General features: G+C 49.8%; 1 protein-coding gene across 3 annotated transcripts in view; it reads left to right on the forward strand.

The window, feature by feature from the left end:
• The window catches only part of LOC119456450 (galactosylceramide sulfotransferase), a 364759-nt gene that overhangs the window by 308422 nt on the left and 41581 nt on the right, over positions 1-14756 (forward strand). The gene's annotated exons all lie outside the window — the stretch shown is intronic.

The following is a 14756-nucleotide window of genomic DNA, read 5'->3' on the forward strand; positions in this document are numbered from 1 at the left end:
ACCATAAGGTAATTAGTTACAACCTTAATGAGTGAATGCTTGTTAATTGATTATGCATTTCAATTTTTTGTGCAAGTAAAGTCCGCCTCTTCGAATAGACCAGCTTATGGACTAGAATTGTGCTATCTGCTACAGGCAATTACAAAAAAATAATAATAATAATAATAATAAGGGGTTCGCTGAAACACCCTGTATATATATGCACAAGCCTGCCGAAGAGGAATAATTTAGCAGTATCTCTGGTACCGTGCCCTCGCAAGCGTGTGATTCGCATGGTAATCAAACAAAGTTCTCATTTTCTTATTCTTTTAAAGCGTTTACGATGTATTTTCCAACTGGTTGCCTCCTGTGCACACGACAGCACAAGTGGAGGTAAGCTTGTTAGCCGGCTCACGCGGCAGTATTAAGTTGTCTTAATCCAGTTACGAAGACAGCGGCTCTTGTCGTCTTGCCCAAGGGCAAAACGCGTCAATCTGTCGCGTTCTCAGTGAACGCAATTACTTGCGAGCCATCGATCACCAGCTGCTCGACAGGCACCGTTCGTCCTATAGAGAAAGCGGTTCTTCGCCATTTCACGACCGAATACATTTACCAACGAAACCATCGCTGTGACGTCTACTCTGCTTCACACACAGGATGATGCGTAGCGTATAAAAATCACGAGCACACGAAGCGACGCGATATAATGCAAATAAAAAAGGAACACGAAGATGGCTGTTAAGGGTCGGGGCAGCGGCGCTGGTCGGGGAAACGGACGGGCGTCTTCGGCCGCTGGGCCTCTTAATCATTCGTCCGTGCGGGAAACAGCAACGAGCGCAGTTACCTGCCTTTCTTTTTTCTCTCTCCATCGCTTCGAGGAGTTGCTTTTTTGGAAGCCTTGTTGTTATGGACGCCTGTCACCGACGGCGTGTCTGATGGTCGGGCAGCCCTACTTTGGCCGCGGCGGCCACTTAGGAGCAAATCGGTTAATCGAAAACCGATGTCAGCCAGCCGGACCGGCATTGGCGCCAGTCGTTAGCCCCCGGGGCTCCGTAAGTCTAGTGGAGCCACGCCATGTCGATGCGCAATCAATAGGCACTCCACTTGGGAGCTAGTGTTGCCTGCGTTTGTGGCGCTTCAACGCGAGCGCGTCCTGTGCGTGAGCGCTGGTGAAGTTTCGAGGTCGTCGCAGTCTTGCGAATGAGGCTTCCGTTCTGCATTCTGCTTCCATGCATGGCTGCGATTGAAGACAAGCTAGGGATTGAAAAATATTGGTCGCCTGGAAGTGACACCAGCGTGGGGGCCTGACTTTCACCTTTTATGAAAAAGAGGAGGCAACTCGTCTTGTATATACGTGGAAGTATGACATGCTCCTTATTACGTCATTAGCATATGTACAAACCTCACTTTCGCCGTCTGTATAGCATTACTTCCAGTACACAGCGTCAATTTCACGTAACATCCTTACCCGCCGTGGTTGTCTAGTGGTTATGGTGTTCGGCTGCTAAGCACGAATTGTCGCGGGATCAAATCCCGGTCAAGGCGGCCGCATTTATAGATGGAGGCGAAATGCGAAAACCCCAGGTGTTCCAAATTATTCCGGAGTCCCCCACTACATCGTGCCTCATAATCAAATCGAGGTTTTGGCACGTAAAACACCATAATTTAATTTTTTAACATTCTTCTATTTTGTTAGTTACGATGCTAGTTACAGAAAGTGAGAGACCCGCCGTGGTTGCTCAGTGGCTATGGTGTTGGGCTGCTGAGCACGAGGTCGCGGGATCGAATCCCGGCCACGGCGGCCGCATTTCGATGGGGGCGAAATGCGAAAACACCCGTGTATTTAGATTTAGGTGCACGTTAAAGAACCCCAGGTGGTCCAAATTTCCGGAGTCCCCCACTACGGCGTGCCTCATAATCAGAACTGGTTTTGGCACGTAAAACCCCATAATTTAATTTTTTAACAGAAAGTCAGAGAGGCATAAAGGAGAGATGCCTCGACCTGCACCAAAATGCTAGTTACAGTCGTACATAGAGCTAGCTCTTTCGATCTGTATCGTGTCCGCTGCTATCAACGTTTCCTTTTCCACTGTGACGAAATATCGAACAGCCGTCGTCTCCTCCTACGTCCAGCTCGTCATCTTTGCTGAAATCATCGCTGTCTGTCACACTGATTGATGCTGAGGCAGAATTTTCATTCACTGCGAATGTATGGTGGGAGGTAGGGGAACTATAGAATCATCCATGTGATAACATGATGATTTCATTCTTTTTTTAACCTGTCATCGACCTTCTCAGCAACATTGGTGTGTGAGTGTGCACATACATGCGTGCTCTGAGAGTGCGTGAACTCAATTCTTTCAGTTACCTGTGGACGCCGTGTTAACTATAGTTTCTAAAATGATGCGTACAGCGCATTCCGTGTTTTAATATAAGTACATTTCCGTACTGATCAGTACTCAACAAATGCCGGAACATCGATCCATAACAACCGTCTCGTGCACGGGAGATGTGATGCGGCCTAAACAGATCGTTGTATCCGCAATTCCTCGACGTTATCACGTTTATTATCTTTTTGCGTGTGTTCCTGTCTGTGGGTGCCTTCTCGGTCCACGCGCGGCTCTTCCTAGCTTCGCGTTCTCTTTCGTGAGCAAGCGTGCTCTCGCCCAATAATAACCATCGGTGAGCGCGCGCCCTCTACGGCCTATCGGCGTACCCGCCACGCGGCGGAGAACGGATGCACCGAGTGCGATAATGGCCTGTCAACATGACGGCCTCGCTTCGAACTCTACACACCGCTTTTTCCCTCGCTCTGGCGAACACGTCGGTGATGACAGACATTCCTGCAGTGTAATATCGAACGGCGCCAGATCTGGCTGGCGCCGGCATATACGTCGTTTGTTCGTCTCTAGTACACACGGGGTCGTTTATCTGGGACTCTTGCTTTGTTTCTACACGAAACCATATCGAACGCGGGACCTGTACCACTGTTCTCTCCGTTCTCGTTCTCCCATCTTATGTATTTGCTGTTTCTCTCTTTTTTATTATTATTATTTATTACGGGCTAAGTTCAGTAGATATTGCGCAGGAGAAGGTTGATGTGATCGTGAGTGGCGAAGTGTAGGTGGTTGTCCGTGTGCAGTGGCGTAGCCAAGGGGGGGTTGGGGGGGTTCAACCCCCCCCCCCCCGAAATTTTTTGCACCCCCCCCCCCCCCCCCCCACTAACCCACCCTTTGCTATCGTCGCATCGCGCTGACATATTTCAAGAAACCGGTGCTACTTTCACACTTTCATTCCTGGGCGCTTCCGTTTGGGTTGGTAATTTACAGCTAATCTTGTCTGCATATGGAAAAAAACTGTCACGGTGTTTGTCAAGGCCTTGACACTCTGTGAGGTTTTGGGCGCGAATGTGGCGGCCGCATTCTGAAACAACAAATGCGCAACAAATGAAGCAACAAGTGCGGCGGCCACATTTTAGATGAAGGCGAAAATGCTCGAGGCCCGTTTACTTAGATTTAGGTGCACGTTAAAGTCCCCAGGTGGTCAAAATTTCTGGTATACATTTCCGCCGCTTCCCTTCAGGTGCCGGTTAGGCCGCGTTCGCGTAGGAACTTGGTCTCGAAGCTGGCGGAAGCGGCAAAATCTTGCAAAAATCCGCCCGCCTAGGCGGCAAAACAGGCAGAAAAACAGGCGGCGAGCTAAATTGGTCTCGGACCGATTTTTTCGCCATGGCGAAGCGGAAACGTGGCGGAAAGTCGTTCTGCTCGACCGGAAGCTACACTAGCATGTAAACTTCCGGTCGTAACATTGAACATGGCACCAAAAGTGTAGGCTGCAATGCTGATCGACGCGATCAAGAACCACCCCTTGCTCTACGACAAGAGAAGTACTAAAACGTACTGTCAGCAATACTCGCGATAGTATTCAACGTCGCGCGACCGGAGGCGCGGCAACGAAGCCAACAGTCGCGTGACCCAACTTCTCGCGCTTTTGCAAAGCCAGGCGAACCCACCACCGCCGTTTCCGAGGTTTTCTTGTCTTCCGTTTATTCATTGTCCATTTCTAGAAAACAAGTAGGTAGAAGTATAAAAGCCATTTCTTCTTCCACTTCCATGACAGACAATAGTTAGGCAGATTCCTCGTTGGCGCTCCATAATTCTCCTCGCACGTGCACGGTATGTTGCAGAAGTCGCGGGGTGCTTTTCTCGTCGCGACGATAGATTGGGAGCGTAGGTCTCACGTAGGACGCGCAGGCTTCGGCGAGCCTCAACACAAAGGGCCAGCCCGGGTTTTAGCTTTGGTGTTCCCGTTGCCACTTTCGTGTCCTGGAGCCGCCGAAGATAATACGAAATGTTGAAATGTTATTACAACTTGTAAATAAAAGCTATTAAAGAAATATAATCACGCCTAGGCAGCAACCTGTGACACAGCGCTACCGCGCCCGTGTGAGGAGAATTACAGAACGCCAACGAGGAATTTACCGAAGGTCGCAGATGACACGCGAAATTGCGCAAGATGATCACTTTTGATGACGGGTGGGTCAGTGAATGAACATACCGCTCGAAATAATGCGATAATGAGCGCCACCACGCCGACAAACGTACGCAGACTAGATGGATGTGGACGAAAGCGGCAGCGGCGGCCGCGGTGGTAGCAAAACAAATGTGAACTTGGACATGCGCGGAAAAGATTTTCCGGCCGCTTTGGCCTTTCCGGCCGCTTTGGCCTCCCCACCCGCTTGCCGCTTCCCAAGTGTGAACGAAGCCATAGTCTGCAGCGCAAAACGTCTCGTTTGCGATTGCGCCCCTACGGAAGGCTGGTAGTTACTGTTGTGTTGCTGAATCCCAAACCAGCAATTACGAAAGGCTGGTAGTTGCTGTTGTGTTGTGGAATCCCAAACCAGCAATGTACACACCAAAGGGTTGATGCCAACAGTGAAATTCCACCGACTCGCAACAGAATGCACGAAACAGACAGCCGACAAGCATGGATTACATGTGCGCAGTCCAGCGTAAGTAAACTCTTGTTGCAGGCGCTGACAGTTCTCGTCGGAGTTGACGCGTCCTGAGAAATTGATTATGTGCACTATGCACTGAACAAGACCGGAGTTCATTCCTGCATCACTAGTACACCAATCAGTCGAGATTCTGTGAGGTACAAGGCCGCTTCCTGTTTGCACCGGCCTAAGTGAAGCAGAAACGACTCGCACGCACTACTTAAAATGCGTACACATGCCATAACTATGCAGTGCGGTGAAATATTCTGTACAATTCTGAATCTGTTCACGCAAAGGCAAATGACGGCTGCACGCTCGCACACAGCGGAAGACACAGCGGCCCATGCACTTGCCGCAGGAAATGCAAGGCGACGAAAGCTTCGTAAAAAAAGCATTACTCGTTTTTGCGCGTATTTCAGTTTTCTAGCGCAAAGACGCAGCGAACAAGCTATTGCTATGGGAGTAGGTATATATAGCCTGCATGGTCACGCGTGCATTTTCACGTGTATAGCCGTCCTTGACTTGTAAAACGCACTTCGCCCCGACGAGGACGACGCCATCTACGCTTAACGGAGATTAACAATTAATGATGTCTTCTCCGATCGGGCGGGTCGTCTCAATGATGCGTTTTCGAAGACTGGTCCATTCAGTGGCGCGATGAGAGACAGTTGCTCCAAACGCCCACTGTACCTGTCGTACTTACTGTATTTTACTGAGCTTACATTACTTTTTACTTAATTTCTTCACAAGCACACACTAGAACACTGCACGGGCCGATTTTTTCAGCCCGGGCCCGGCCCGGGCCCGTTGTTACGTTGGGTGGCCCGCCCGAGCCCGATCAAAACTTTTATGGCGAGACCGGGGCCCGGCCCGGGCCCGTAAATAATCTACGTTACCCGCCCGGCCCGGCCCGCCACCCCTTTACCTTAGGCCCAGCCCGAGCCCGACTCTAAACCGGCCCGAACCTGGCCCGAGACCGAAAAATAATGTTTTTCAGAGTTGAGTCGCCCGAGAATAACTCACTGCACGTTACATGCACACCACCAGAAAGCCGAGCCCGGCCCGGGCCCGGGTCAAAAAGCACACGCCGTGCCCGAGCCCAGCCCGAGCCCGTGAAAAAACAGTTCTACCCGGCTCGGCCCGGCCCACGGGCCCGGGCTTTCGGGTAAGCCCGAGCCCGTGTAGTGCTCTAGCACACACACACGCGAGGGGGGAGGGGGGGTCCCATGTCTTTGATATACATACATAGAGGGTGCTTAAACTACCGATATTTATTATCGATCACGGCACGTAGAGGAAAGCAGGCGCTTCCCCCCCCCCCCCCCCCCCCGGTCGGGCCGATGAACCCCCCCCGAAAAAAATTTCTGGCTACGCCCCTGTCCGTGTGTGCGTTATTGCGTGCACCGACGCCGCCAGCTACCGGCGCGTGTAGTGTGACGTGAGAAGAGTAATTTATATCGGAGAATTCCGTCGGTCGGCGTTTCCACGATGGCGTCCGCGAAAGACCGGCCATAAAAATCGGCCCAGGCAAACGGAAGAAGCGAAGCGCGTAAAAAGCGGTCGGCGAAGGCGGCGGCGACGATCGTCGTAGAAAAAGCGGCATCGCAGAAATAAAAAGGTGCTCAGCGTCGTCATCAAGGAAACAACCGTTCGCGGCGCCTCCTGGAGTGAGATATGACCGCGAGCCGGCACTGCTGCAGGCTGCGCCGTTTCGCGACGGCCCCGACGACGACGGCGGCTCTGTCGCTTTCGCAACGTTTCTGTGTTCTTTCGGGCAGTGCACTTTTGTAGGTCTTCCTCTGTATTTCAGCATCGTCTCCGCCGTGCTCTACCTAGTGGCTTTTTTTTGTTGCTGTTCATATCGCCTCTCAGTTGTCGTCCTATCCCCCTCTCTCACTTTGTTTCTAAGGTATACATTTCTTCGCACTCTGTCCTCTCGCTGCGTTATTGATGCGCAGTGTGTATAGTTTCGATGCATTTTTCGGTGCGCTTTACGCGACACTTTGCGTTTCCTTTTTGTGGCCCTTTTTATTTCGCTGTCCATTCGTCGGTAGGCGGCATCACCATCGCAAGCAAGCGCAAACCCCCGCGCCTGAGAGGCAGTTTGTCTGCTCTTGGAAAAACCGTCTAGGATTTTTCGTTCGCTTTCCAGTGGGAAAGCAGGGAGAGCCATGCGAGCGCGTCAGGCAAGCGCTTCCTTACCAAAGCTCTTGGTCGCTTGTCCCCTTCACACTGTCTTTTACGTCCGTTTCCCTTTTCCCCCGTCTCTCTACGCTGGTTCCTTCCGGACGCTCCACTAGTGTTAGTACCGGAATCTAACGACATTTTTTGACTTCCTGCTGCCGCTTTTCTTTATTTACTCCGAGTTTTCTCGCTCGCCTCGACGTGTCCTTTATGTCGTGCACAGGGCGCCACTTGGAAACTGCGCGGACGCCTCGGCGCTGAAATTTATTTTTCACTCCAGTTTACGATGCATTTTGCTTCGAAAAAAAAAAATGAGGAGGGGGCGGGCAAGAAAGGAGCGACAGCGACAAAGGTAAATATCAACAAATCTAGAAAGGAATGCGCAAGGAGCGAGATACAGTGAGTGCTCCATTAAAACGACTGATACTCTTTTTCCCCTCTTGTTTCATCCGTGCTCCGGCGGTATTGTGCGTTGAAGCGGTACATATCGAGAGCGGCGCCGCGCGTTCGCGGCCATTGTGCGAGCTCCTTCCGTGTCCGCGGAGCGATTGTTCGCGCTCCGGCGGCTGTCGCCTGAAGGGGGGTGGGCGTTGTGTGGACGATTCGTTGCCGTTGCTGGTCTGCGAGGTTGGCGCTGATTCAAAGGATCGGGAAAGCTCCTAGAGGAGAACGCAGGAAACGCAGGTGCAGGTGCAGCCCGTTTTCGAAGTTTTTGGGCACCACTGAGAGCGCTTAACTTCATAACTGCATGACAGCTGAAATGTTACGCGATTGAAGCCATATACCGCCAGCGGTATGTGGCACGTCTCTTCGTATTGCTCAACTTGTGGGGTGCTTTATCTGACGCTTATTACGAATGTGCACATTCATGTTCTTACACTGTCTATGTCCCTCGCAAACATCTGGAAGATGACGAAAACCTCAGTTCTCGCGCTCCACTAACCCGCCGTGGTGGCGTAGTGGCTTTGGGATTGCGTTGCTAAGACCGAGGGCGCGAGATCGAATCCCGGCCACAGCGGCCGCATGTCGATGGAGGCAAAACACACACACACACACACAAAAAAAAGGGGGGGGGGGGGGGGGAATGCTTGCGTACCGCGCATTGTGTGCACGTTCAAGAACCCGGAGCCCCCCCCCCCCCACCCCCACCTCTCATCTATATATGGCGTGCATCATTAACATATCGTGGTTTTCGTAAGTAAAACCCCTGATTTCATATAATCAAATTTTCAGCGCTCCTCCGTACGCTATATGCGTACAACTAACCTTGCAAGCAGTTGCGCTAGCAGAGACATGCTTGGTTGTGTGTTAAACCGAAATGTGACACACACGCTGCAACATGTCGCCGGTACGGCATGCCGTATGTCTCACGTTGTTTTGCCACCGACAGAGGGCGGGCGCGTTTGTTTTCTCTCTGCACGTTGCGGTAAGGGTTCAGTGTACTTACCCCCTTCGAAGGGGAAATGAATGGGTAAAACGTACTTATGCATAAACATGTAAGTGATGCCGTCCTGCGCAGGAGCAAGAAAGGTGCCTGCGCAGAGTTCTCTGGTCCCCTATTTTTGTAGTAGCAATGTATTGTCTACGGCGAAAATATATAATTTGATTCATTCATTGAAGTCCATTGTGCGCTGGTTTCCCGTCAGCGGAGTTTGAAAGCGGCCTTATGTTACTTTTTTTTTTTCTATGTATGCTGGCGATGATGAAATACCGACGATACCGTTTAGTGTGCAGTTGTCGCTGAACCGCTACCGATATAGTGTTCTTGCAAAAGGTTACCTATGCATACGTTTCAGGGCTAGCGTTCCCAGAGCACGAACCTGATCGGTTCCGTTGTTAGCTGCAAAGCGGTAATGTTATGGTAAAGCGCCTTTAAATGTCGAGCCACGAACCTTTGCACTCCCTCCCCCACCTTTCATTCTCTTTGGTTTCTCTTTCGCACCGCTACAGAAAACTTCCGCTTTTCCTTCGGAGATATTTAAAAAGGCATTGTGCCTCCAACCTTGCGTAGCGTGCCAAAACATTCGCCTCGATAGCCATGCTCTTGCCGAACAGCGAAGGAACAGCCGGGCCCCCAGGCAAAAGCTTAATAAGGGCCGTTAGGGCCCGCTTGAAACTTCGGCACAGCCAAATGTTCTTATCTTATTCTTTATTATTTTCCTGTGCTTCTTGCGCTTCGCGCTTGTCTTGAGTAGCGATGATGGTCTTCTGGTGGAAACGGCCCTCTAGTCGCGTTTTGATGAGATAATTTACGAGCTTCTTACCAAGCGTGTCTTCCACAGCGCGAACGACAACGTAACGTATTTTCGGATTTGCCGTCTGATCTTTTCTTTATTTGCACCTATCCCAAAATTATTTCGTTTGCTTACACTGCTGAAAACTAAAGACGGGCCGTTATTATTTGGCAGGCGAACTGCGTGCCTGCGTAACACTGTAAGCTCCAGGCGTTCTATATTGTAATGGGCGTAGGAAAACGACATAAAGAGACTAGGCTAGTTGCATGAGGAAACACTTGCGTATGCAACACCATCCCCCTTCCCACTTGTCTAAAGCTTTCAAGGAACAGCTTCTTTTCTTTCCTTCATTTTCTTCAGTTGTCTTGATACGCTATGGTAGTTAGAAGGAAAAAAGTCGTAGTAAATGGTGAAGATGAAAGTAAAGGAGTGGTTGCATCTCCACGCCAGAACTCATGTCATCGTGTGATGCTCTTTTCGAAAAAATAAAGACTACCACTAGCAAGCCGTTGGGCTTTTACTATTGACAAAGAGGTGTCGAAGGAGGCAAACGGTCGCTTTTACACCATTGAGAAAGTCTCGGATGTCTTCCACAGCGCGAACGGCAACATCACGCATTTTCGGGTTTGCCGTCTGATCTTTTCTTTATTTGCACCTATCCCAAAATTATTTCGTTTGCTTACACTGCTGGCAACTAGAGTCCTTGTCACCTAATCAGAAACCGGAGTCCTAAAACTGACGATGTTTACTGCAGCGATCACCGAAATGCATTTCAGCAGTATCTTCCGTAACACGGAACTGCGTTTTGTCGGTTTGCAGTCCAGGACGGCTACTAAAGAGGCCACCACGAGGCGTTAAATAGTCACAGTCGGAGTGCAGAATGTCGGCAATGTATTCTGTGTTGCCGCTTTGAATATGTCTTGCGATTAACCGACAGGTTGGTCATTGCATTGTTTCCTTTCGTGAGTAGATCATCAGCGCGCTGATATCGGCCAATCATTCACGAGCATATTGAGCAGCTTCGCCGAATGGCTTGCAAATATTTATTTAAGCTGATTGTAGACGAGAGAAAGAAAGCAAGGAGATGAAAGGCAGGGAGGTCAACCAGACGATCATGTGGTTTGCTATTCTGGAGGTAAGGGAAAGGGGAATAAAAAGAGGTAGAAAGTTTACACTGTGTGTGCACACTGCACTGGTTGCAGCGAAACGCCTTGACACTAATGTCAAGTCCCAGAGCTGGTGAAGTGCGTTGAATTCATCTGGGATAACTCAGGGGCCAGTGGTCGTTATGCGAATAGGAGGCTGCGGGTGAGCCGTGGGGCTTACTCAAGACTTGCCAGCACTGGCCTAAGAGCATCCAGCACTTGCATCGCACTTTGCGCTTACAGAGTGTGCAGCTTGCTCCAGAGCAACTGAGCGGTTTCATGAGGCCCTGAAGCATCAAAACCACTTGCCGCTCTTCGGGTCATTTATCTGGAGTCGGCGCTGTGGTCTCTACCCCGGTGCGCTGTATCCTTTGATGTGGCTGTGGCATCGGCTGTAACTTCGGTAGCGTGGGCCAAGATACAGGGTGTGTTCCAATTTTGGCCAGCTTCGGATACAGTCTGCGTAGACAGCTAAGGAGACAGCCGAGGCAGCTTCGAGGCCAAGTAATGGAATAGAGCACTGTGCACACCACTTGCCTCTCGGCACTATAGCGCGAAAAGACAGGTAATGGATGTGAGTATCTCGTTACAGCTCCATGTGTTGCATGTGGGGCTGTGGGCCATTTTAATGAGGAAGGCATAGACGTTAGTAAATGCGACGCCCAGCCACAAACGGTGCAACATGGTCTGTTCGCGTCGTGGTAACCCATGCGGTATATGTAAGCGTAGATCCGGGGACAACGAATATAAACGACACATGGCGAAGATGTTTGAGTCCCACAGGGCCGATGTACATTCAAAGGGCGTCGACCGCAGCCCTGCCGCAGCGTCAGTTCGCGAAAGCGGAATCAAAACGCGTCGACTGCTTTCATATGCAGATCGGGCGGCTTCATCGGCGTGTTCATTCCCGCTGATATTGCAGTGTCTCAGAAGCCACGGACCCAATGAGAAACTAGTTCCGGACATTCGACAGACGACGCTGTCTTGTCATCGCAGCTATGACAAGAGACATCACATGATTTTCAATGGTTTCCGTGGACCAAAAATATACCAAAAGGTATAGACGGGATTAAGAGACCGTCTATGGTTGATAGGTGTAGGTTAAAAAGACGAGCATGTAATAATAATAAAAAAGGCCGTCTAATGTAGGTATGGAGACGGAGACGTCGTTCTATTAGTTCACTATTTTCATGTAAGCCTGACTATGCATGGCGCTGCTGCAGCTTCGACAGAGTTACATAGCTTTATTGGTAACCTAATAAATGCATTGCGCATAGCCTTCTGCACACTATCAATGACATCATGCGTCATTAAGAGAGAGAGAGAGAGAAGTCATGAGGGAAAGGCAGGGATGTTAACCAGGCTGAGCCCGGTAGGCTACCCTGCACTGGGGAAGGGGAAAATGGGATTGAAAGAGAAGGAAGAGAGAAGTTCACACTCTGCGCAGCTACAGTCCAGCATTCCAAATCTTAATATAGCCAAATGAGAACAAGCGCACCATTATCCGCCATGTTGCCCTTCATATGAGATGTTTCCTTTGAAATAAAAGTTGGTTTGGGTCGAATAAAAACTGTGATGAAGAAATTATTCACGAAATTGTCAATAAGAGACAGGCACATGCCGAAATGAATGAGAGACACGCAGAAAAATCACCGAACGACATTCACGGCGAAAATGAGGGGGGAGGCGAGGCTTGGCATTGAGACAAGCGAATGGCGAAGCGAACCTCCGTCTCTCTAGGACAGCCACCGGAGTGTAAACATCCAGCCTTTAGGCTAGTACACAGTTTGGCCGTTGCTTTTGCGAATGCATTTTCAACGCCAAAAGCTGCGCAGGGTGAAAACACGGAAGACCAACTTGACGTCCGAGACGCATTCCCTCCGGCGTAACCCATTTCAGTTTACTCTGAACGCGTATACGTTCTGCAGCGCTTCCTGGGGCCTCAGAACTTGCGCACTTTGATCTTGTCGGCTCGAGCGAGAAGATCAAAGGCACATGCAGCGAAACTAGCGCACAGCCAAAAGGCAAAAGACTGTTTCTCCTCTGCGGAGAACAGCAGAGTATTTGACCTAGTACATTTGGTCCCGCTCTCGCTTTCACCGAGTCTCTTGAAGCCGATGTACCTCTGTGGTGTCTATAGGTATCCGGTTGGCCACGGCGAGAAAGGCATTGATCATCGACGACGACGACTACAACAACCACGAAGTTGCACGTCGTTTTCTTTTTTACTGTTTGGGTCACAGCACCGAAACTGTACAGCACAAAGGACATATTTACTGCTAAAGAGACGAAACAAAGTTAAAACTAGCAACATGAACGCTGACATGGGCGGTGATGTCGAACTATTTTTTACGTAACTTTATTCAAGAAATAAAAAATGATGTACAAAAACGCTATTTGTACCCGATGGCTCAAAAGCTAGTAGCCTATCAGATATGCGCATAGGTTATCCGTAACGGAGAAAATACTAAGCTACATTAAGATATAACATATCTTCAAACCATAAAATACTATAACCGCTTATAAAACAGACTAGAACAAGTTCCAGCGACAGCCACGAGTTCGTACATATTATATTTAAGCGTACAATAATACTCCAGCAGCACAAAACCGTCCACGACACCAAACTTAACAAAAATACACAGAGGCATTTAGCAATAGCAAGGGATTTCAGCACTCTGTTTAAATATAGTTTACAACTCAGTTTAATATTTCTAGCTACATTTGCTTTTGTTGATATCATCCAATGCTTTCGTGCCTGTAAATTGGATTAAGCGTTCATCATAAAGGTTGCTAAGTTCTAATTAGTTGAAAATGCACATAGATGCTTGCCTAGTGTTCCAATTTGGAAAAAGACACGCATAAAGGCAGGGGAGAATCAGTTTGGATAATGTTTATTCAGGACATATAAAAAAAAAGCGCGAACAGTACAAGGATGGAGCAAAATAACTGTGCGGGATGCACGTGGCAATATTAACCACATTTGCGCACGCTTACTCACCGGTGAGGTCTCGTGAGTTTCTTACTTTTGCGATATTGTTCTATTTATTACGTGCAGGTACACACACACACACACACACAGCCTTACCATTGTTAATACAGTTCTGTAGTAACGCGAAGAACCGATAGTTCTGAACTGATAGTTTTGGGCACAGTGGGCTGTTTATTTCTAAGGTAAAGTCGACGGCATTCTGCATCTCGTCTCACTTTTGCCGATAACCTCACGAAAGGCCCCCGAGTGGTCATCGATATGTCGGCTATCGTGATGTCGCGCTGTGGGGTACAAAGATGAATGCACTTGTCTGGAACGCTCTCCTGACTGCCAAATCAGCTTCCAAACCCACACCAGCAGGGCGTATCGTAAATGTAGCCGTGCATGTTCCCATCCAGCCGGTTTCGCACAAGGTGTCATTGCTATAGATGTCGCCAGCGCAGTACAATAAACGCGGCTTGCGCGTTCAAGACAAACCGCATCAACTCTGTTGCCTTGTGCGTCCTGCAGCTGCCGCGATGAAACCGGCCCGGCGCCGTTGCGTGGAGTGTGCAGCGAAGCACACGTTCCAGAAATTACCGACTGCCCGCTCGGCATTCTCACCCAGTCAGCTTTGGTTACCCATCGTCCGGGAAGCTGAAAGCCGAGGGGCGCGCTCCGCTGTCGAAACCCGGTCCACGCGCGCCACCGCAGGGATCCCCGATCCTCTTGCTCGCACCGCAGATCGAAGCCGCGTTTGTTCAGTTTTGCCCCGGTGTCTTCATACGGCCGGGTGGGTTCGTCGTGATGAAATACACGAAGCGGCGAAAAACGCGCCACAAGTGCATCGGAGAAACGGGACGCGCGCTTTACTCTCGTGTCGTGTTATCGTGGTGCTCTTCGTACTTCGTCGCTCCGGCCGCCTGTTTTTCATTATTTTCTTCGTGTTGACTTCATCACTTCATCCCGCGAACTGCTTTTTTGTCGAAACATTCGGGTCAGGTGTCCTTTATCCTGTTGTACGCGCGTGTTTCGCATGCCCAGCGCTCGCACTTTAGCGTAGATCAAGAAAAAAAAAAAAAAAGGGGGGGGGGGGGGGGAGAGGAGCATAACACACGTAATGTTACTCTCTAGTTTACAGGTAAGAACATAAACTACACATCTGCGGTATAAATTGCGTGGTGGTGAAAAAGCAATACGTATAGGTATTATCAGTGCAGCTATACGGTGAGCACAGGCGGCCTTCT

This window comes from Dermacentor silvarum, chromosome 6 (assembly GCF_013339745.2).
Source record: "Dermacentor silvarum isolate Dsil-2018 chromosome 6, BIME_Dsil_1.4, whole genome shotgun sequence".
Lineage (NCBI taxonomy): Eukaryota > Metazoa > Arthropoda > Arachnida > Ixodida > Ixodidae > Dermacentor > Dermacentor silvarum.